A 22,430-nucleotide genomic window follows, 5' to 3' on the forward strand; every position below is an offset into this window, starting at 1 on the left:
GTAACATATATGAAATGGGTGATGACACCCACAAATTAATACATACCATACGAAACATACTAAAAAGAGTGTCTCAGATTTAAGTACAGAATAATTCTAAATGTTCTGAGACCATGTTGCTCAATTGGAGTCTTGGTTTCAACTTAACCATTTACTGACAGAGCGGTAGGCTATGGTGGGTAGTGGAATTGACCGACACGTTTAAGGATATAGCAGCCAATAGCCTAATTTTGTATGTCAAAACTCTTATTTCTTAAATAGGAAGAAATAGGCTCCAACAAAGCCCTCGTTGTTAGTAAAGTCTAATAAAAAGGAAGACGGTTTAAATGAATTATGCCTATCAGCACCATCAGCTGTCCATTTCCAATTGATTGTGTTGCTGAAACTTAAGGCAGCACATACGGCACAATGTGAGTTACTAAAATCTGGCTTAAAGTAAGCCCAATAACTCAAATACATCATGGGCAAGAAACATAATGTTTTTAATATAATCAATAATAGTAGTAGCAAGCTAAGAAAGTTGACCTCCGGTCCTCCTTCTCATCTTTGTGTGGCCCTTTTCAAACTGAACATAGGTTAGTCTGCGCCAGTAGCGGTGCGTGGGGAAGCCAAGCCCCTCCCACACACACACACAATTTTAGCTAGCTAACCACCGGAGGACAACACAACGAGATGTAACAATTCACGTGTCTGTCAATGACGTATACTCTCAATGGGATTTGATAGGAGTGACGCCAAATCCAAGACAGCTTCCCTTGACACTTTTTTTTGGTGCGCAAGGACCGCTCACTTTAGCTCAACGCTGATTGGCTAATGTTTATTACTTTTTTTTTATCGTCAAGGCAGGCCAGATGGCTTCCGTTGCCTTCAATGTTAGGGGTGGCAAAAATGTCAGACTCGTTTGTACCAGACAGCATCAGATAGGATGGCCTACACAGAGAAAGGGGGCGCCGTTTCGCTCGCTTGGATGCTTTCTCCTGTGAGATACATTCAGCCTCTTGCGAATTTAAGGAAAATTGTGTTTTTTTTGGGAAGCTTGGCATCCATGAATACAAGCCACTGGTCTGCACGCAAGATGTCAGCATTTTCTGTACAAGGCGTAAATCAACAATTATTTTTGGAAGAAGACGGACTCCACCTGAACTCCCACAGTAGGCCTACACAGCACAGCCATTGGTTAGGCAGCAAACAAAAACTTATTTGATCTGCAAGAGCAAAGCAGGCCGAGGCTCAGGATTGGAATATTCATTGCCGTGTGTAGTACAGCCTAGTTTTATTTACCCCATCCCAGCAGCCATCTTAGAAATATAACTTTGCCCTGTGCTTCGCCGAGCATGCACTTCGTAGCCTATAGCCTGCTATCATCCTCTTATCACTTCACCAAATCTTTCCCAAACATTACTTTTCTGGCCCTCCATTCTCTTTATTTTCAACTGACCTTTCACTGCTTTTCTCTTCTGGTATTAAACTCCAACATTGTCCTTTTTGCCTACGTGGATTGACATTACCCTAGTCAAAAACTCCTAATAGGATTAGCAATTTTTCCAATAGGATTGTGAGAATCCTATACAATTCTATAGGATTTTGTGTAATCTCTACAGAATCCTATTAGAATACTTTTTTCCTATTGGAAATCAAAAGTAATCATATAGGATTCTCATAGTCCTATAGGACTTTGTGTCACTTTTATCAGAATCCTTTTGGACTACTTTTATCCCCCCTATTGGAAATCATAAGTAATCCGATTGTAATCCGTTTTGTAGGATTTTGTCACCCCAATTTGAAACCATTAAATTATAGTTTGTGATCATTAGTTCCTGTCACGTTCCTGACCTATTTCTGTTAGTTTGTTGTATGTGTTAGTTGGTCAGGACGTGAGTTTGTGTGGGCATTCTATGTTTTCTGTTTCTATGTTGGTTTAAGGGTTGCCTGGTATGGCTCTTAGAGGCAGGTGTTTGGTGTTTTCCTCTAATTGAGAGTCATATTTAGGTAGGTTGTTTCACAGTGTTCGTGGTGGGTGGTTGTCTCCTGTGTCAGTGTTTGTCGCACCATATGGGACTGTTCGGTTTGTTTTGTTCATCGTCATTTTGTGTAGTCTATTTTCCCTGTTTGTGCGTTCTTCGTGTTTATGTAAGTTCGTCGTCCAGGTCTGTCTACTCCGTTTGTTGTTTTGTTAGTTATAGTGAAGTTCGTGTTTTTTCGTCTTGTCTTTAAATAAATTGTGTGTTCACAACCCGCTGCGCCTTGGTTCCATCACTACTCTTCCTTTTCGGTTGAAGAGGAGGAGGACCACCGTTACAGTTCCAGTACAATAAAACAATTAAAACTTTATCAGAAACCGTTCAATATTAATTTCTGTTTTATTCACCTAAGAAAGCCTGTCCCTTAAATTGATTGAAGACGTCACAGCTAGCACGAGCTCATAGTGTTAATTATTCTAACTCCCAAGTTCAGCTTGCCACCTGTGGCTGTGCAGAGAATCCCCGGTTTTCAAACATTATTATTCAAACTTGCTTCCTTATGTTTGCTGACAAAATTGTCAATGTTTTAGTAATATTTTCATCATTACACAGCATTTTATGCACTTGTTTTTATGACTATTGTTAGCCACATTTTTCCTGTCAGCTGACTAAGTTGTAGCCATTTGTATGTCCTTTTAGTCATTGGATTGTTATAGCAGTTTCTAAATATGTTTTTATCCTTTGTTATTGTATATTAATATACACTGAGTATCCAAAACATTAAGAAAACCTGCTTTTTCCATGACAGACTAACCAGGTGAAAGCTATTCTCCCTTATTGATGTCACTTGTTAAATCCGAGCACATGGAGGGCTGTGCGGCCCCCCAAAGAAATACCACCCCACACCATAACTGACCCACCGCCAAACCGGTCATGCTCGAGGATGTTGCAGGCAGCAGAACGTTCTCCACGGCGTCTGCAGACTCTGTCACGTCTGTCACATGTGCTCAGTGTGAACCTGCTTTCATCGGTGAAGAGCACAGGGCGCCAGTGGCGAATTTGCCAATCTTGGTGTTCTCTGGCAAATGCCAAACGTCCTGCAAGGTGTTGGGCTGTAAGCACAACCCCCACTTGTGGACGTCGGGCCCTCATACCACTCTCAAGGAGTCTGTTTCTGACCGTTTGAGCAGACACATGCACATTTGTGGCCTGCTGGAGGTCATTTTGTAGGGCTCTGGCAGTGCTCCTCCTGCTCCTCCTTGCACAAAGGCGGAGGTAGCGGTCCTGCTGCTGGGTTGTTGCCCTCCTACGGCCTCCTCCCCGTCTCCTGATGTACTGGCCTGTCTCCTGGTAGCGCCTCCATGCTCTGGTCACTACGCTGACAGACACAGCAAACCTTCTTGCCACAGCTCGCATTGATGTGCCATCCTGGATGAGCTGCACTACCTGAGCCACTTGTGTGGGTTGTAGACTCCGTCTCATGCTACCACTAGAGTGAGAGCACCGCCAGCATTCAAAAGTGACCAAAACATCAGCCAGGAAGCATAGGGACTGAGAAGTGGTCTGTGGTCACCACCTGCAGAACCACTCCTTTATTGGGGGTGTCTTGCTAATTGCCTATAATTTCCACCTTTTGTCTATTCCATTTACACAACAGCATGTGAAAGTTTTTGATAATCAGTGTTGCTTCCTAAGTTGACAGTTTGATTTCACAGAAGTGTGATTGACTTGGAGTTACATTGTGTTGTTTAAGTGTTCCCTTTATTTTTTTGAGCAGAGTATATATGTATAAGTATGTATATATGTATAAGTATGTATATACATAAATACAAACATACACACACAGAGATCATGTGACAATTAAATAAAGTCCACCTGTGTGCAATCTAAATAATTATGTGACTTCTGAAGGTAATTGCTTGCTCCAAATCTTAATTTAGGAGCCTCATAGCTAAGATGGTGAATACATATGCAGCCACCATTTCACTTCACCAATTATAACTACTTTGTGTATGTCCATTACATTAAATCAAAATAAAAATCTATATAAATTAGTTTGTAATGCAACAAAATAGGAAAAAAGCCAAGGGGGATGAATACTTTTGCAAGGCACTGTAAGTACACAAGCCACCAATTCCAGAACAAAGTTCTTGTGGGCTTTGCTGAGATGGTACAAAGTGAAATGAGCGAAGAAAGTGACGTTTTTAGTGTAATTGCAGATAAAACCAAAGATTTAAAGAAAATGTCTTTAGTTGAGGTACCATTACAAATGGGGCCATCCGCAAAAGCTTATTACACTTTCATTCAGCTGAAAGCTTAGATGCAGCAGGTCTCACAAAAATGATAATTGATTGCCTTCAAAACATGGACTGGACTAGTGAGATAACCTTGTTGGGAAAGGCTATGACGGTGCATCCGTCATGAGCAGAAAGCATTCTGGTGTGTCTGCACGGATTAAAACAGCGCAAGATTTGCATTTTATGTGCACTGTAATGCACATAGTTTGAATTTGATTCTTGTCGATGCTGTAAAATCAGTGCCTGAGGCTGGTAACTTTTTAGCTCTCCTGCAGAAGCCCTATTGCTCTCCTGCAGAAGCTTTATAAAACTTTGTATCTGGCTCGTACGTTCATCAAGTGGCTTGCAGTTCAAAAAGAGCTGTATCCACAGCAGCAGCCCAGGAAACTACGAGACTTATGCATGTAACGGGGGGGAGGCATGTAGATACAGTTGAAATCGGAAGTTTACATACACTGGAATCATTCAAACTCGTTTTTCAACCACTCCACGAATTTCTTGTTAACAAACTATAGTTTTGGCTAGTCGGTTAGGACATCTACTTTATGCATGACACGCAATTTTTCCAACAATTGCTTAAAGATTATTTCACTGTATCACAATTCCAGTGGGTCATAAGTTTACATACACTAAGTTGATTGTGCTTTTAAACAGCTTGGAAAATTCTAGAAAATGTAATGGCTTTATAAGCTTCCGATAGGCTAATTGACATAATTTGAGTCAATTGGAGGTACACCTGTGGATGTATTTCAACGCCTACCTTCAAACTCAGTGTCTCTTTGCTTGACATCATGGGAAAATCAACAGAAATCAGCCAAGACCTCAGAAAAGAAAATTATAGACCTCCACAAGTCTGGTTCATCCTTGGGAGCAAATTCCAAATGCCTGAAGGTACCACGCTCATCTGTACAAATAATAGTACGCAAGAGTAAACACCACGGGACCGCGCAGCCGTCATACGGCTCAGGAAGGAGAAGCATTCTGTCTCCTAGAGATGACAGTACTTTGTTGCAAAAAGTGCAAATCAATCCCAGAACAACAGCAGAGGACCTTGTGAAGATGCTGGAGGACACAGGTACAAAAGTATCTATATCCACAGTAAAACGAGTCCTATATCGACATAACCTGAAAGGCCGCTCAGCAAGAAAGAAGGCACTTCTTTAAAACCGCCATAAAAAAGCCAGACTACGGTTTGCAACTGTACATGGGGACAAAAATCGTACTTTTTGGAGAAATGTCCTCCGGTCTGATGAAACTTAAATAGAACCGTTTGGCCATAATGACCATCGTTATGTTTGGAGGAAAAAGGGGGAGGCTTGCAAGCTAAAGAACACCATCTCAACCGTCAAGCACGGAGGTGGCAGCATGTTGTGGGGGTGCTTTGCTGCAGGAGGGACTGGTGCACTTCACGAAATAGATGGCATCATGAGGTAGGAAAATTATGTGGATATATTGAAGCAACGTCAAGACATCAGTCAGGAAGTTAAAGATTGGTCACATATGGGTCTTCCAAATGGACAATGACCCCAAGCATACTTCCAAAGTTGTGGCAAAATGGCTTAAGCACAACAAAGTCAAGGTATTGGAGTGGCCATCACAAAGCCCTAACCTCAAACCTATAGAATATATGTGGGCAGAACTGAAAAACCATGTGTGAGGAAGGAGGCCTACAAACCTGACTCAGGTACACCAGCTCTGTCAGGAGGAATGGGCCAGAATTCACACAACTTATTGTGGGAAGCTTGTGGAAGGCTACCTGAAACGTTTGACCCAAGTTAAACAATTTAAAAGCAATGCTGCCAGATACTAATTTAGTGTATGTAAACTTCTGACCCACTGGGAATGTGATGAAAGAAATAAAAGCTGAAATAAATCTTACTATTATTCTGACAATTCACATTCTTAAAATAAAAAGTGGTGATCCTAACTGACATAAAACAGGGAATTTCTACTTGGAATAAATGTCTGGAATTGTGAAAAACTGAGTTTAAATGTATTTGGCTAAGGTGTATATGTAAACTTCCGACTTCAACTGTACATGGCATGCCGTAATCTGAGGGACATGCTTCCAGCAGTTCTCAGAGTGCTACAGGATATCACACTTAAATAGTGGTGATAGATCAGTGGAGGCCAGGGGTGTTCTTTCTCAGATCGAAATGTAAATCTTAGGGCTTTTGGTTACCTTTTGTAAAGTGCTTGGTGATGGCAAATGTGTTTCTGACATGCTCCAATCAAGCTCTCTTGACCTAGCAAGGACTGTGGATCTAGTAGGTGCCCTTACAGACACATTACAGAACTACAGAAGTGAGTGTTACTTTGGATAACTATGGAAAGAGGAAGAGATTGTACACTTATTTTGCAGTGCTCTGCAAACAGCGTGTAAAATATACCCTAAACAAAGTTTAAGATTACACGACTCATTGATAAGCACTGTAGGACAGAAAAATGGTGACCAAAGTGATGGCGAGAGCTTCCAAAGAGCTCTGTTATCATCAGGTGCTTGACAGTCTCACAGCTGAGCTGCAGAGGCATTTTTCAAAGAAGGACGGCGAGAACGCAAGGGGTCCAGTCTCTCAACCCAAAGAGTACAACATTCTTGAATGAGGATCCTCTGTTTGCCTTCGCTCAGACCTTTGAGTCAGATTGAGGACCTCAAAACATGAGGTTCATCAAACCAAGCGGCTTCTTGATTGGAGAAAGAAAAGTGGAAAGGGACAGACCGTCTACTCTCCTTGACTTTGTTGTGTTTCTAGAACCTTATAAAGGAGGTCTTCCATGAGCTATTTCGACTTTGTAAGATTTGTTGTTACACCAGTCAGCAGTGCTTCTTGCGAGAGAAACTTATCAGCTTTAAAACCCACCTTAGAACAATGGTCGATGACAGGTTAAGTCACCTCGGAATTATCAGTGTTGAGTCCAGGAGTGCACACTCCCTCAACATGGATGAGGTTGTGAAACATTTTGCCAGTTCTCACCAGAACCGCAGAATTATGCTGTTTTAAATCTACCTAGGATAATTTGGCACCTAACCTGCACTGTGTACTAGCTAGTACACTGACATTCTAAAATGATAAATCCAAAAGGGTAACATGTCACACAGATTTAATTTGGTCTTGATTAGGCCAATTCAAACTTTTCTTTGCTATTAGTTAACACACACACATATAAGTTTTTAAAATAATTGGTGTCAATCAATATTACAAAGTCCATTTTTGCTTGATACCTGGTATGTCAAATTGTCAATTTACTTTTTTTGTAAATAAACTATGCAATTCATGTAACACACAAATGCGATCTTATCTCCTTAATGCTTGAGCTTTATTTTCTGAAAATATTTTGGATGGTCAACACTAAAAGACCCAGATTATATATTCATGAAAACAGAGTGACCCAAGTCTCTCCAGTATGTGAGAGAGAAATTGAGCTGCAGTTCGAAGATAGAGACACTAACTAGTACGTTAAAGAATTCTAGTGAAGTGACCCTTTTGGACCACACCATCTGCCACATTGAAGAACTCTGGGTTAAGCGAATTATCACTGCCATCATAGGATTCATTCATGCTCCTCAGATGCCAGGTTAGGGTTAACACACCAATTTTCTGTCATGGTCTATGGACCCCCTGAAGTAGCCATGACCACCCCCTGGCCATCCCATGTATAAAACTCTAGTTTCAGTCAAGTTCTTCCACACCGATCTCCACAAACCATTTCTGTATGGACCTCACTTTGTGCACAGGGGCATTGTCGTGTTGAAACAGGAAAGGGCCTTCCCCAAACAGTTGCCACAAAAGTTGGAAGCACAGAATGTCATTGTATGCTGTAGCGTTAATATTTCCCGTCACTGGGACTAAGGGGCCTAGACCGAACCATGAAAAACAGCCCATGGCCATTATTCCTCCTCCACCAAACTTTACAGGTGGCACTATGCATTTGGGCAGGTAGCGTTCTCCTGGCATCCACCAAACTCAGTTTTGTCTGTCGGATTGTATTTCCACTGCTCCAGAGTCCAATGGTGGCGAGCTTCACACCACTCCAGCCGACACTTGGCATCGCACATGGTATTCTTAGGCTTGTGTGCCGCTGTATGGGCACGGAAACCCATATAACACAAGCCCCAATTAAGGTGACACCAACCTCCTGTGATGTGTGCTAATTAGATTGCGATGTTTACGGAATCAGTTATTTTGAGTAAGCATTTTAACTTAAAAGGAGCCCATGCATATGGTGTAAGATTGCTTGCAATGTATTCGCCATCTGTAGGTGGAGGGGGGGTTGGTTGTGTTTTTGGACAGCTCAGAGACAGAGCTGAGCGGCGAGTGCCTGTCTACTGGTGGTTCATTATTTTCCCCGGCCTGGTTCATCACCTCCCCGCCCCTCTCCCCAACACCCAAGCCCTTCTCACCAACGCACCGGCCAGGCGCACCCTTGCTCTCTGCCCTGCAACTTCAACCTCCGCCCCATCTCCTAGACCCAGCTCCAGTGGCTGAAAGAGGAAGACAGTTGAGAATCCTTTGGTGTGACTGTAATTATGGTAGTCTTGTGATTTGTAAAGTGTGAATAAGAAAAACAGCAAAAGCAAGTGTGTAGCTCACATGACATATAAAACAGTCATCAACCAGAGGAAGAGAACATATGTGCGCACATGCTTTCCAAACCACACTCCAACATTTAAACATTTACTGTAGTGTGCCACACGTGATAGCAACATCCTGAAAAGACACTCGTCCAGCTGGTGTGAGAAAGTAGACCGAGGTTGTTGCATATGTCTAGGGCAACCAGAGTTGCTATAGACGTCTGACATGTTTCTTGGGTCCAGGAAGCTGGTGTCCCCTTGTACCACCTGTCTCCACTGTCCTGGACGCAGGTCGCAAAATTGAGATGGTTTGGGATGAGTCGGACTGAAGATTGAAAGAAAAGCAGCGAATAAGTGCTTGGCATATTTGAGAACTCCTTTAAGACTGTTGGAAAAGCATTCCAAGTGAAGCTGGTTGAGAGAATGCCAAGAGTGTGCAAAGCTGTCAAGGCAAAGGGTTGCTATTTGAAAAATAAAATTATATATATATATATATATATATATATATATATATATATAAGTCTAACTTTTTTGGTTACTACATGATTCCATGTGTTATTTCATAGTTTTGATGTCTTCACTATTATTCTATGATGTTGAAAATAATAAAAATAAAGAAAAACCCTTGATTGAGAAGGTGTTCTAAATCTTTTGACTGGTAATGTATACAAAAAAATATTGATCCACGGGCATACAAAAGGGAGCTTGCTGCCAGTTGCTCATCCCTGGTGTAGACACATTTTAATGCGGCTTTATTTTGGAAAGGTAAAATACACAGTTCTGTTTTGATGAAAGAAAGTCTTCATTAAGATCCAAAGCTTCAGCCAGATGATACGAAACTGCAATCCAGTCCTGTATAACTTAAAAAGGCAGTGTCCATTGCCATTGACCATTTATAACACACAAGGTATTGTAATATATAACTACTATGAGAGGATTGTTAGTAGCTCCCTGAAACTCTAGCAGGTCAGAGAAGACAAGGCTTCGCCACATGGACAATCACTCAGGATGGAGGGTCGACGGGGCCGTAGGGGGAAGGCTCAGATCATTATCTTCATACTTCACTGATTTACCACGAATGGTTCATTGTTGAATCATTGTTGTCACGTTTATTTGTTTGCGTTCCTTTTTTCTATAGTAGCCAAGGACAGGGTAGGCAGAGGGAATGGTAAGTGGGGTGAATAGCTGGAGGGCGACTGATTCAGATGCTGAATTCCAAATCGGATGGGCTAGGGTCTATTTGGAATTCAGTTATTACCAACAGTATGTTACTGTGATCTGGCCTACAACACACGAGGGACAGCCTAAAGCCCACTGTGTCAGGATGTCACATTAACACATGGTTGGCCAAATGCAGTCTACAGAGACTTGGATAATGCACAAGCGAGCAATGCCAAAATAGGTCATTGGAGAAAATACTCCTACCAAATAACCAGCAATGCAGAGAGGGGGATATTGAGAGTGAAGGCATCTCTGGTGTACTAAATTAATCTCAGGGTTTGAGTGTTTTCCATGTTACTGTATTCCATGTTACTGTATTCCATTTCACTAGATCTAAAGTATGGTAATTTCCACGTAAAAGGACCCATGAGGACCAACATGTGAAGTTAATAGGAGCATGTCAAATTGGGTATCAAATGAAAGCTAAGAGTCCATATTTTCAGAAATTAAGGCATATATATACACATTTTTCAACCATTTTCCATCCCAAAAAAAAGGAATAAGCAAAGGCTTTGATTTCTTTTCAAACAGATGTAAAAAGGATCTTAGAAAATATCTGTATTTTTAAAGGTGTTAAAAATACATAAACACAATAATGTTAAAGACCCCTGCCAACTAATATCAACACTTAAATGTAGTTTATGATCATTTTCTGCCTTCTAAGGTTTTAATAAACCTTGCGCCTTCAAATTCTGTTATCAAAAACCCATGTACATTATATATACAAAAGTATGTGGACACAGCTTCAAATTAGTGGATTTGGCTATTTCAGCCTCACCTGTTCCTGAAAGGTGTATAAAATCGCGCACACAGCCATGCAATCTCCAAAGACAAACATTGGCAGTAGAATGGCTTTACCGAAGGGCTCCGTGACTTTCAATGTGGCATCGTCAAAGGATGCCATCTTTCCAACAAGTCAGCCGAGTGCTGAAGCTCATAGCGCGTTAAAATAGTCTGTCTTCGGTTGCAACACTCACAGTTACAACTGCCTCTGGAAGCAACGTCAGCATAAGAACTGTTCGTTGGGAGCATCATTAAATTTTTGCCTAAAATGACATACCTAAATCTAACTGCCTGTAGCAGAACATGCATATTCTTGATACCATTTGAAAGGAAACACTTTGAAGTTTGGAAATGTGAAATGAATGTAGGAGAATATAAATTAGATCTGGTAAAAAATAATACAAAGAAAAAAAATGTTTGTGTACCATCTTTGAAATGCAAGAGAAAGGCCATAATGTATTATTACAGCCCAGGCGCAATTTCAATTTGGGCCACTAGATGACAGCAGTGTATGTGCAACGTTTTAGACTGATCTAATGAACCATTGCATATCTGTTCAAAATGTTGTATCAAGACTGCCCAAATATGCATAATTGGTTTATTAATACATTTAAGTTCATAATTGTGCTCTCCACAAACAATAGCACGGCATTATTTCACTGTAATAGCTACTGTAAATTGGACAGTGCAGTGAAATTAACAAGAATTTAAGCTTCCTGTCCATATATGATATGTCTATGTCCTGTGATTTTTTTTTTGTTGTACTTACAACCTCATGCTAATCACATTAGCTCAAACATCCCGTGGGGGGGGGGGGGGGGGACAACGATCCTGTAGAGGTTTAACTCTTTCCCTAACCCAACCTTAACCCTAAACCTAACCTCTAACCAGGGGTGAAAGTAGAATTCTTCTGGGTATGGTACCTTCTATGTGTGCACACACTTGCATGAAAACATTTTATGGGCCTAATCATAGAATTACATATAGAATTCCTATTAATTTACATAGGATCTCTATAGGTGTAGTAGTAAAGATTTGTCATTTAAGTTAAAATATATTACCTTTCAATCTGACTTGTTGTCACGATCGTCGTAGTGAGGAGACCAAGGCGCTGCGTGTGAAAAATACATCTTCTTTTATTGGAAGACGAAAACAAAACAACAAACAGACGAACGTGAAGCTATAAAAGACTAAGTGCTAACTTGCAACATAGACAACTACCCACAAAAGCCTACTGCCTATGGCTGCCTTAAATATGGCTCCCAATCAGAGACAATGAATGACAGCTGTCTCTGAGAACCATTCAGGCAACCATAGACATACCTAGACACCTACACTCAAACCCATCTACTCTACCTAAACCCCCTATACCATAAAACCACCCAAGACGAGACAAAAACACACAAACATCCCCCCTGTCACACCCTGACCTAACCAAACTATTACAGAAAACAAAGATAAAAAAGGCCAGGGCGTGACACTTGTGCTGCATGAACAGTCAACAACAAGCTATAGGATACGAATTAATAAATGTTGTTGTTTTCTCTAACCTATATTTCTGGAATTTGTCTTTCAGCAAACCTGCCTCTCCTCCACCCGAACATGATCCAGTAAAAAAAAAAAAAAAAAAAAAAAAAAAAATGGAAGAGGCTCTAGAGTCCAGACAATCCTATCCAGCAATCAGGGCCGTGTATGTAAATACAAACATTTGCATCAACATGCCCACACGATGAGACTGAGCATTTCAATGACAAAAGCAGGCTCAGTGAACGTCAACATGAACATGAAATAAAGTGTTTAGACATACAGTGATGATTTAAAAAATACAATTGAAAACACTGCATGGGGCTTTACATTCCAGGATGTCATACTCATTTCGTCTTTCCATTTAGTAGAATTCGCTGCACACTATTGAGGAAGAGAATCGTCAGAGAGAGTATCGAAACCCAGAGACCCAACATTACGAGACTTCCCGAGAATGCCTATAAATCAGACTCCGCATACCAGACCAGGGAGTGGGGTATAAAAAGTCAATGAGAGAAGTAAACAAATTAGTAGTTACATTTTCCCTAAATCTAAAGGCACAACCTAGATTCGAGCCAATGTTTTAAGTAGCTGAACATGTTACTTACTCCAACCTTGTGACAGTCATTTTTGTCAAAAACAACTTCATATCGAAGGACTGCATTTGATTTGATGGCCTACACATGCTCAGTTCGGCACGAGACGACGGTTAGACCTGATGCGTTTTGTTTCTGCGCATGACATCGCTTACAAGTGTGATCGCGGATTTCTATTGGAGAAGCAGGTTTCTACATACAGTTGAAGTCGGAAGTTTACATACACCTTAGCCAAATACATTTAAACTCAGTTTCACAGTTCCTGACACTTAATCCTAGTAAAAAGTCCCTGTTTAACTTCAGTTAGGATCACCACGATGATGACATCTATTTTGTGAAATACACCAGTCCCTCCTGCAGCAAAGCACCCCCACAGCATGATGCTGGCACCCCCGTGCTTCACGGTTGGGATGGTGTTCCTCGGCTTGCAAGCATCCCCCTTTTTCCTCAAAACATAACGATTGTCATTATGGCCAAACAGTTCTAATTTTGTTTCATCAGACCAGAGGACATTTCTCCAAAAAGTACAATTCACATAAGCAAACCGTAGTCTGGCTTTATTATGCCGGTTTTGGAGCAGTGCCTTCTTCCTTGCTGACCGGCCTTTCAGGTTATGTTGATATAGAACTCGTTTTACTGTGGATATAGATACTTTTGTACCTGTTTCCTCCAGTATCTACACAAAGTCCTTTGCTGTTGTTCTGGGATTGATTTGCACTTTTCACACCAAAGTATGTTCATCTCTAGGAGACAGAACGCATCTCCTTTCTGAGTGGTATGAAGGCTGCGTGGTCCCATGGTGTTTATACTTGCCTAGTATTGTTTGTACAGATGAACGTGGTACCTTCAGGCGTTTGGAAATTGCTCCCAAGGATAAACAAGACTTGTGGATGCCTACAATTTTTTTTCTGAGGTCTTGGCTGATTTCCTTTGATTTTCCCATGATGTCAAGCAAAGAGGCACTGAGTTTGAAGGTAGACCTTGAAATACATCCACAGGTATCAGTTAGAATCTTCTGATAGTCTTGTGTCATGCTTGTGTCATGCACAAAGTAGATGTCCTAACCGTCTTGCCAAAACTATATTTTGTTAACAAGAAATTTGTGGCGTGGTTGAAAAAAAAGAGTTTTAATGACTCCAACCTAAGTGTATGTAAACTTCCGACTTCAACTGTAGTGTGTAGTACGATTAGTACACAGTTTTAAGTAGTAGGCAAAAAAGATTTTGGACGTTCGTCAATTCAGAAAATAATTCCAGCATCCAAATAATGCACTGTGCACCTGCCATTTGATTAATGTAAAGATACATCTGTTACGAACGGTGGCGACACGTAATTATTTTGTTGTTGCCTGTTTTGCATGTTATTTTGGCATTAATTCCAGTCACATATCAGTTTGCAAACAATGTAAAAACAGTGTTCCGTCACTCATGGGGACACTATGTCACCGCATAATCTACAGGGAGAGCTAGGCAAGTTCAAGCTCCCTTGGGTGCTGCCATAGATTTACATTAGAAGTGCCCATCCAATAAGGTTCAAGGTCATTGACCACAGATAAATGATGTCAAATCACGTTATATCTACCGTAGCTTTGATTGTACTGATCATGTCAACATACTTTCAAAATCTTAGCTATCAAGCTAGACAATCTACTGGCAAATCCTTTTCAATCCTTGTCATATGAAGAGAAATTATAGATAAAACAGTATCGGTGCTCATCGGCGATTGGACATTAACATTACACAACAAGTTGGAAATCGCAAATTCAACAATGAGTAGTATGGAAGGAATCAGTGGCTAACTGCAAGCGTTGCAAAGCAATCACTATTTTGCTTCCACTGCCTGCTATTCGGTGTACAGGGTGTGAAGTCTGGGGTTGAGGATTTAAAACATCTCTGAAAAGGTCTCTTTTCCAAGCTTAAAAGGATAAACATTCGCTCTCACACAGTCACCCTGGGCCAGAAAAGGTTGAATATACTGGCCATGCTGTCAATCAAGTAAGATTTCTGCAGTGTTCAATACAACTGGAAACTGGGTAATCTCAGACTTCAGTGAGTTAAAGACAACTGGGAACTCTGTGGGGGGAAAAAACAAGCTCCGAATGGGGAAGTAAGTTTTGAACGGTCATCCAACTCGAAATTCCAAGTTAGGAACTCGGACCTCTTTCTATAGCTCCGACCTGAAGATCACTGACGTCATGATTCAACCTTGTTTTTTCCCAAGTTCCCAGTTGTCTTGAAAGCACCATAAATCCAGAGAATTCCAGATTCTGATAACCAAATAGTATTTTTTTTTACCCATTTTTCTCCCCAATTTTTGTGGTAGCCAATTGGTAGTTGCAGTCTTGTCCCATCGCTGCATCTCCCGTACGGACTCGGGAGAGGCGAAGGCTGAGAGCCGTCCGTCCTCCAAAACACTATCCAGCCACAATGCCCGCTTAACCCGGAAGCGTGTTGCACCATTGTGTCAGAGGAAACACCCTACACCTGGCGACCGTGTCAGTGTGCGTTGCGCCAGGCCAATCACAGGAGTGCACGATGGGACAAGAACATCCCTGCTGGCCAAACCCTCCCCTAACCCTTGAGGACGAGGGGCCAATTGTGCACCGCCCCATGAGTCTTAGTCGCGGCAGGCTCGAACCAGGATCTCTAGTTGCACAGCTAGCACTGCAGTCACTTAGACCACTGCACCACTCGGGAGGCCCCCTGATGACAAAATTTGCACACAAGGACTGCCGCACCACATTCCTGTCCAATTGAGCACAGCACAACAAGGTGAGTCCAAGAATGTCTAGTATGCTGCTGCATAAATTATGTAATATCTCCCTGGCATATGTATACTGTAGCTAAGAAAGTAATACTATGTGTATGTTGTGAAGTAAGCTGTTATTAGGGTAAGACACATGGGCTACTAAGTTGGTCCCTTTCCCCCTCATAACTTAGCCTACTGTTCTGACTTGGTGGTGCACGTGTAGCCTATAGCCTGTTATATAGAAATGACATCATTGAATATTGTATAAGCTCTCTTTGTCTGCTTATATGTCCCCTTTATTTATCCTATGGTCCTGACTTGGTGTACAGGGAGAATACTGTAAGACGGCCCATGTTCTGAATTCTGCCACTGTATATTTCAAAGGTGCTGAACTAACAGTTATATTGACTAAGTCCATTTTAGCTCCCTCATTAATGTCTTAAATCGAAATGACGGATTGCCTCTTATCCGCTCATCATTCCCTTATGCCATAGTTTGTACATCAATTGTTCTAGGTCTATTGCTTATATACTACTGTAGGTATCTCAGTATCTTACTCATCATTTGACACAATCTTGGAATGATTTTGTTGTTGGGAGGAGGAGATACTATATAATGTTATTTAATGTTGTTCTGTAAATATGATTGCCAGAGACATTTGAATGGGAAGAGACTATTTGTTGTCGACAAAAAGTTAATAGACCCATGTAATTCCAGTTAATATAGCGAGGGTTGTTTGTTTGCGCAATGCGCTGTCTGGCAGCATCATTAAATAGTACCCGCAATACACTCGTCTCAACGTCAACAGTGAAGAGGCGACTCCGGGATGCTGGCCTATGCAGAGTTGAAAAGAAAAAGCCATATTTCAGACTGGCCAATAAGAAGAAAATATTAAGATGGTCAAAAGAACACAGACACTGGACAGAGGAACTCTGCCTAGAAGGCCAGCATCCCGGAGTCGCTGCTTCACTGTTGACGTTGAGACTGATGTTTTGCATTTAATGAAGCTGCCAGTTGAGGACTTGTGAGGTGTCTTTCTCAAACTAGACAATCTATGTACTTGTCCTCTTGCTCAGTTGTGCACCGGGGCCTCCCACTACTCTTTCTATTCTGCTTAGAGCCAGTTTGCGCTGTTCTGTGAAGGGAGTAGTACACAGCGTTGTACGAGATCTTCAGTTTCTTGGCAATTTCTCGCATGGAGTTGCCTTCATTTCTCCGAACAAGAATAGTTTCAGAAGAAAGTTTTGTTTCTGGCCATTTCGAGTCTGTAATCGAACCCACAAATGCTGATGCTCCAGATACTCAACTAGTCTAAAGGAGGACAGATGTATTGCTTCTTTAATCAGGACAGCAGTTTTCAGCTGTGCTAACATAATTGCAAAAGGGTTTTCTAATGATCAAATAGCCTTTTAAAATAATAAACTTGGATTAGCTAACACAACGTGCCGTTAGAACACAGGAGTGATGGTTGCTGATAATGGGCCTCTATGATTATGTAGATATTCCATAAAAAATCTGCCATTTCCAGCTACAACATTAACAATGTCTACACTGTATTTCTGATCAACTTGATGTTATTTTAAGAGACAACATTTTTTGCTTTCCTTTCAAAAACAAGGAAATTTTTAGGTGACCCCAAACTTTTGAACAGTAGTTTATATAAAAGTGAACCCTCATGATTGTATTTTCCTAATAAATACTTAAAATGGTGGGATAACAGAGTCTCTCTCTCTCTCATATTTTGGTGTTCGTTATTATTGAAATAGAACGCGGTTCTTATCGACTTACTGTAAACAAATCCACAAGAAGTCAGCATTGGTAAGGAATCCCTCCATGGTGCTGAAAGGAAAGCTCTGCTATTGGGACAGCTTTATGTAGGCCCTAAAAGTTTGGGGGCACCGTGTGTCACAGTTACAGTCAAATCAAATTATATTTGTCACATGCGCCAAATACAACAGGTGCTTACCTACAAGCACTTAACACTTATTTTTCTTAACTGCATTGTTGGTTAAGAAAAAAACAAAGTAAAAACTAAACAAATAGTTAAAGAGCAGAAGTAAAATAACAATAGGCAGGCTATATACAGCTGGTACCGGAACATAGTCAATGTGCGGGGGCACCAGTTAGTTGAGGTCATTTGCAAATGTAGGTAGAGTTATTAAAGTGACTATGCATAGATAATTAACAGAGAGTAGCAGAGGCGTAAAAGAGGGTGGGGGGGGGGGTGGGGCAATGAAAATAGTCTGGGTAGCCATTTGATTAGCTGTTCAGGAGACTTATGCCTAGAAGCTGTAAAGAAGCCTTTTGGACCTAGACTTGGCACTCCGGTAGCAGAGAGAACAGTCTGACTAGGGTGGCTGGAGTCTTTTTGGGCCTTCCTTTGATACTGCCTGATATAGAGGTCCTGGATAGCAGGAAGCTTGGCCCCAGTGATTTACTGGGGTAAGCACTACCCTCTGTAGTGCCTTGCGGTTGGGAGGCCGAGAAGTTGCCATACCAGGCAGTGATGCAACCAGTCAGGATGCTCTCGATGGTGCAGCTGTAGAACCTTTTGAGGATCTGAGGACCCATGCAAAATCTTTTTAGTCTCCTGAGGGGGAAAAGGCTTTGTCACGCCCTCTTCACGACTGTCTTAGTAAGTTTGTATCATGATAGTTTGTTGTTGAAGTTCCTTGGTGTCCACATCAAGCTCTCAACCTGCTCCACTACAGCCCCGTCGATGAGAATGGGGGTGTGCTTAGTCCTCCTTTCCCTGTAGTCCACAATCATCTCCTTTGTCTTGATCACGTTGAGGGAGAGGTTGAAGTCTTGACACCACATGACCAGGTCTCTGACCTCCTCCCTACATGGTGTCTCATCGCTGTTGGTGATCACACTTGTGTCAGCGGCAAACTTGATGGTGTTGGAGTCGTGCCTGGCCATGCAGTCATGAGTGAACAGGGAGTACAGGAGGGTACAGAGCATGCACCCCTCAGCGTGGGTGATGTGTGGCGGATGTGTGGCGTGGCGGATGTATTGGTACCTGCCCTTACCACCTGGGGTGGCCCATCAGGAAGTCCAGGATCCAGTTGCAGAGAGAGAAACATTACGTACAAAATAAGTTACAAATAACGTGAAAAAACACAATAGCACAATTGGTTACGGGACTGTAAAACGGCAGCCATCCCCTCCGGCACTATTATAAGTGCAGTTAATGTATTGTTTAGTGTTGTGTAGTGGCTTCGGTGGCATGCATCCAAATCATTTTGGTGAGTTTGCCCCACCAAGTTTTATATGCTAAAATTGCCAATGGTTTACGAAACACCAAAAAGTCTAATGACATTCAGCGAGTGTAGCCTGTGTCTACGCACGTCGGTCTCAGCCCCTCATCTCTGGTAAAGAAATGTCAGTGTTCTCGTCGATCCACACATAATTTGAGCGTATACCACCCGTTTTCGAGTCCATTCTCTCATTTTTCATGCAACTAACATGCAGTAATGACAAATAGTGTAATAGCATAAAGTTTTCTTGGCATTTTGTTTAATATATTGTGTTGGCTCATGTTTGAGCCAGTATGGCGTACCCCCATTATTTATTTTGTCAGTATGCCGTACCGGACCAGCTTACTTTCACAGACCGGCTTACACTGCCACTAACCCTAAACCCTAGCTTAGCTAATGATAGCCACCTAGCTAACATTAGCTACAACAAATTGGAATTCGTAACATATCATACATTATTGCAAATGTTTAACATATTTTATGATTTGGAATTCGTAACACGCACTACATGGCTGCACATAAGCCTAAGATTACCATGCGCAATGCCAAGTATCGGCTGGAGTGGTGTAAAGCTCGCCGCCATTGGACTCTGGAGCAATGGAAACGGGTTCTCTGGAGTGATGAATCACGCTCCACAATCTGGCTGGACGAATCTGGGTTTGGCGGATGTCAGGAGAACGCTACCTGCCCGAATGCATAGTGCCAACTGTAAAGTTTGGTGGATGAGGAATAATGGTCTGGTGCTGTTTTTCATAGTTTGGGCTAGGCCACTTAGTTCCAGTGACGGGAAATAACACTACAGCATACAATGACATTAGACAATTCTGTGCTTCCAATTTTGTGGCAACAGTTTCTGGACGACCCTTTCCTGTTTCAGCATGACAATGCCCCCCTGCACAAAGTGAGGACCAAACAGAAATGGTTTGTTGAGATCGGTGTGGAAGAACTTGACTGGCCTGCACAGAGCCCTGACTTCCACCCAATCTAACACCTTAGGTATCAATTGAAACGCAGACTGCGAGACAGGTTCAATCGCCCAACATCAGTGCCCGAGCTCACTAATGCTCGTGGCTGAATGGAAGAAAGTCCCCGCAGCAATGTTCCAACATTTAGTGGTTCCTGTTATAGGAGCAAAGGGGGTGAGGGGACCAACTCCATATTAATGCCCATGATTTTTGTAATGAGATGTTTGACGAGCAGTTGTCCCCATACTTTTGGCCATGTAATGTATGACACGAATTTCAGGACAATAAATACATATCAAACGAAGCATAACTATATCGAACAATGGAAGGATATGAATGCAATTTTAATATGTTACGTTGACCCCTGAGCCCAGGTTGCAATTGAGAACCCAAGAGGCCCCCCTCTAGGGGAATGATAATTACTACTGCCCCAGAAAAACTGCTGAAAGATTTCTGTGATTCAAGCCTCAAATCGCTGACACAGACATGACTATTTACCACTTAATGCCCCATTATCGATGTAAGTGAAAAATCAGCGGCAGTGCATAATCAGATCTGGGGTCTTCAAAGTTGAACTCCATTGTTTTTTAAGACGCAAATGAAAAAAAGGCCTCAGTTTACGTCGACGTGTATTAAATAATTTCTATGGAGCCAATATACACTGTCTATAATTAAGGTGACACTGTATCATAGGGAATGTGCACTCCAGAACGGCTGGGATTAAATAAATAGAGAATTAGGCATGGATATAAAATTGTTGAGGTGCATAAATGATGTAGAGCTTTCCTATTAATGTAATTAATATGTTAATATGGAATATTAAGTGTGCAAACATGTTATTATCTTTGAACATGATAGAAGATAACACTTATCTGGTTACAATAGAACGTTAGATTGGTAATGGATCGAAAGCCATTCGAATTGTCCAACGAGGAACAATGGTAGATTACCAGAATATGACTTTACATATTTTACAAAAACTCGGTCATACATTGAGCTGGAACTTCTCCTGGCTGACCCAAAAACCAGAAAGAATACTATTTCAGAATGCAATCACAGAGCAATAAGCCTGCGTCGCAAATGAAGAGAAAGAGAGAGAGATATTCGACTAGAATGTACGGAGAAGTAGACTACGTCCTGGGAGACAAAAATCTGGTTACCTTGCATGAGGTCAGTGATAGTTATGGAATCTCCGGGAGTCATCGGTCTGGCTTTAGTTCGGTCGCAGATGAACCAAAGGATCGCACTTTTAAGCCCAGCAGTCGAATCTAGAAGATATAACTGTCTGTCACCCTTTCGCTCTCATTGAAGCGCACCCGGAGCATCAGCCACTCTCATCACTAATTGATTTGAAGCCAGACATGGTGCAAACATAGCCCTGATTTTTTTTCTTAGAGCTTGGTTTGACTACATCCCCTCTGCTTAGCAGCCACAAACACAACACTCTATCGGAACGTGCTAAGATTTGTGCCAAGCGCTGCCTTGACTAGCACTGTGGAAGGAGGAGTCTTGTCAGGTGACCAGGTAAATCGCTGTTGTAGCCTACCAATTCAAAGTTGCTATGTTTCAGAGGAGGCTGGTATGGTGAGCTATAGGAGGACGGACTCATTGTAATGGCTGGAATGTAATAATGGAATGGAGTCAAACATGTCGTTTCCATATGTTCGATACACTCCATTAACTCCATTCCAGCCATTACAATGAGCCCGTCCTCCTATAGCTCCTTCCACCAGCCACTCCTCTATCTTCATAAATGTAAACCATTTAGTCTACTATTAGGAGCTCTGAATGTGAACTCATATATTATTGTATGCTACTTAATAATGGGAATCTACAGATTTTAGGCTACATTTTTCACTCTAGCCAAAGCGTCGACCAAAGTGTACTCTTAATAAGGAGCCTAATGTTTACCGTTACTCTTTAAAGTCCAAGGACCTTCTACAGTATGTTATTTTCAGAGGTAGACTGGCGCTGGCAGCCAAAACAGCCAAATACTGCATCTAAACGTGAATCGATTCTCGATTGCGACATGGTTATAGAAATATAAAGCCCTTTACTTTCATATAACATCTATACTGAACAAAAATATAAGTACAACATGTAACCATTTCAAAGATTTGACTGAGTTACAGTTCATATAAGGAAATCAGTCAATTGAAATCAATTCATTAGGCCCAAATCTATGGATTTCACATGAATGAGAATACAGATATGCTTCTGTTGGTCACAGATACCTTAAAAAAAAGGTAGGGGTGTGGATCAGAAAACCAGTCAGTATCTGGTGTGACCACAATTTGCCTCATGAAGCACGACACATCTCCTTCACATAGAGTTGATCAGGCTGTTGATTGTGGCCTGTGGAATGTTGTCCCGCTCCTCTTCAATGGTTGTGCGAAGTTGCTGGATATAGGCGGGAACTGGAACACACTGTCGTACACGTCCATCCAGAGCATACCAAACATGCTCAATGGGTGACATGCCTGGTGAGCACGCAGGCCATGG

At 41.7% G+C, this 22,430-nt stretch overlaps 1 protein-coding gene across 1 annotated transcript in view; it reads right to left on the bottom strand.

Annotated features, from left to right (window-relative positions):
* LOC129853165 (heparan sulfate glucosamine 3-O-sulfotransferase 1-like) overlaps positions 1–21,434 on the bottom strand; it is a 65,721-nt gene extending 44,287 nt beyond the window's left edge. Inside the window, exon 1 of the mRNA XM_055918912.1 lies at positions 21,089–21,434. The gene's annotated coding sequence lies outside the window, so the exon portion shown is untranslated. The remainder of the gene's footprint in view (positions 1–21,088) is intronic.
* Between the last annotated feature and the right edge of the window lie 996 nt (positions 21,435–22,430).

This window comes from Salvelinus fontinalis, chromosome 1 (assembly GCF_029448725.1).
Source record: "Salvelinus fontinalis isolate EN_2023a chromosome 1, ASM2944872v1, whole genome shotgun sequence".
In the NCBI taxonomy this organism is placed as follows: Eukaryota; Metazoa; Chordata; class Actinopteri; order Salmoniformes; family Salmonidae; genus Salvelinus; species Salvelinus fontinalis.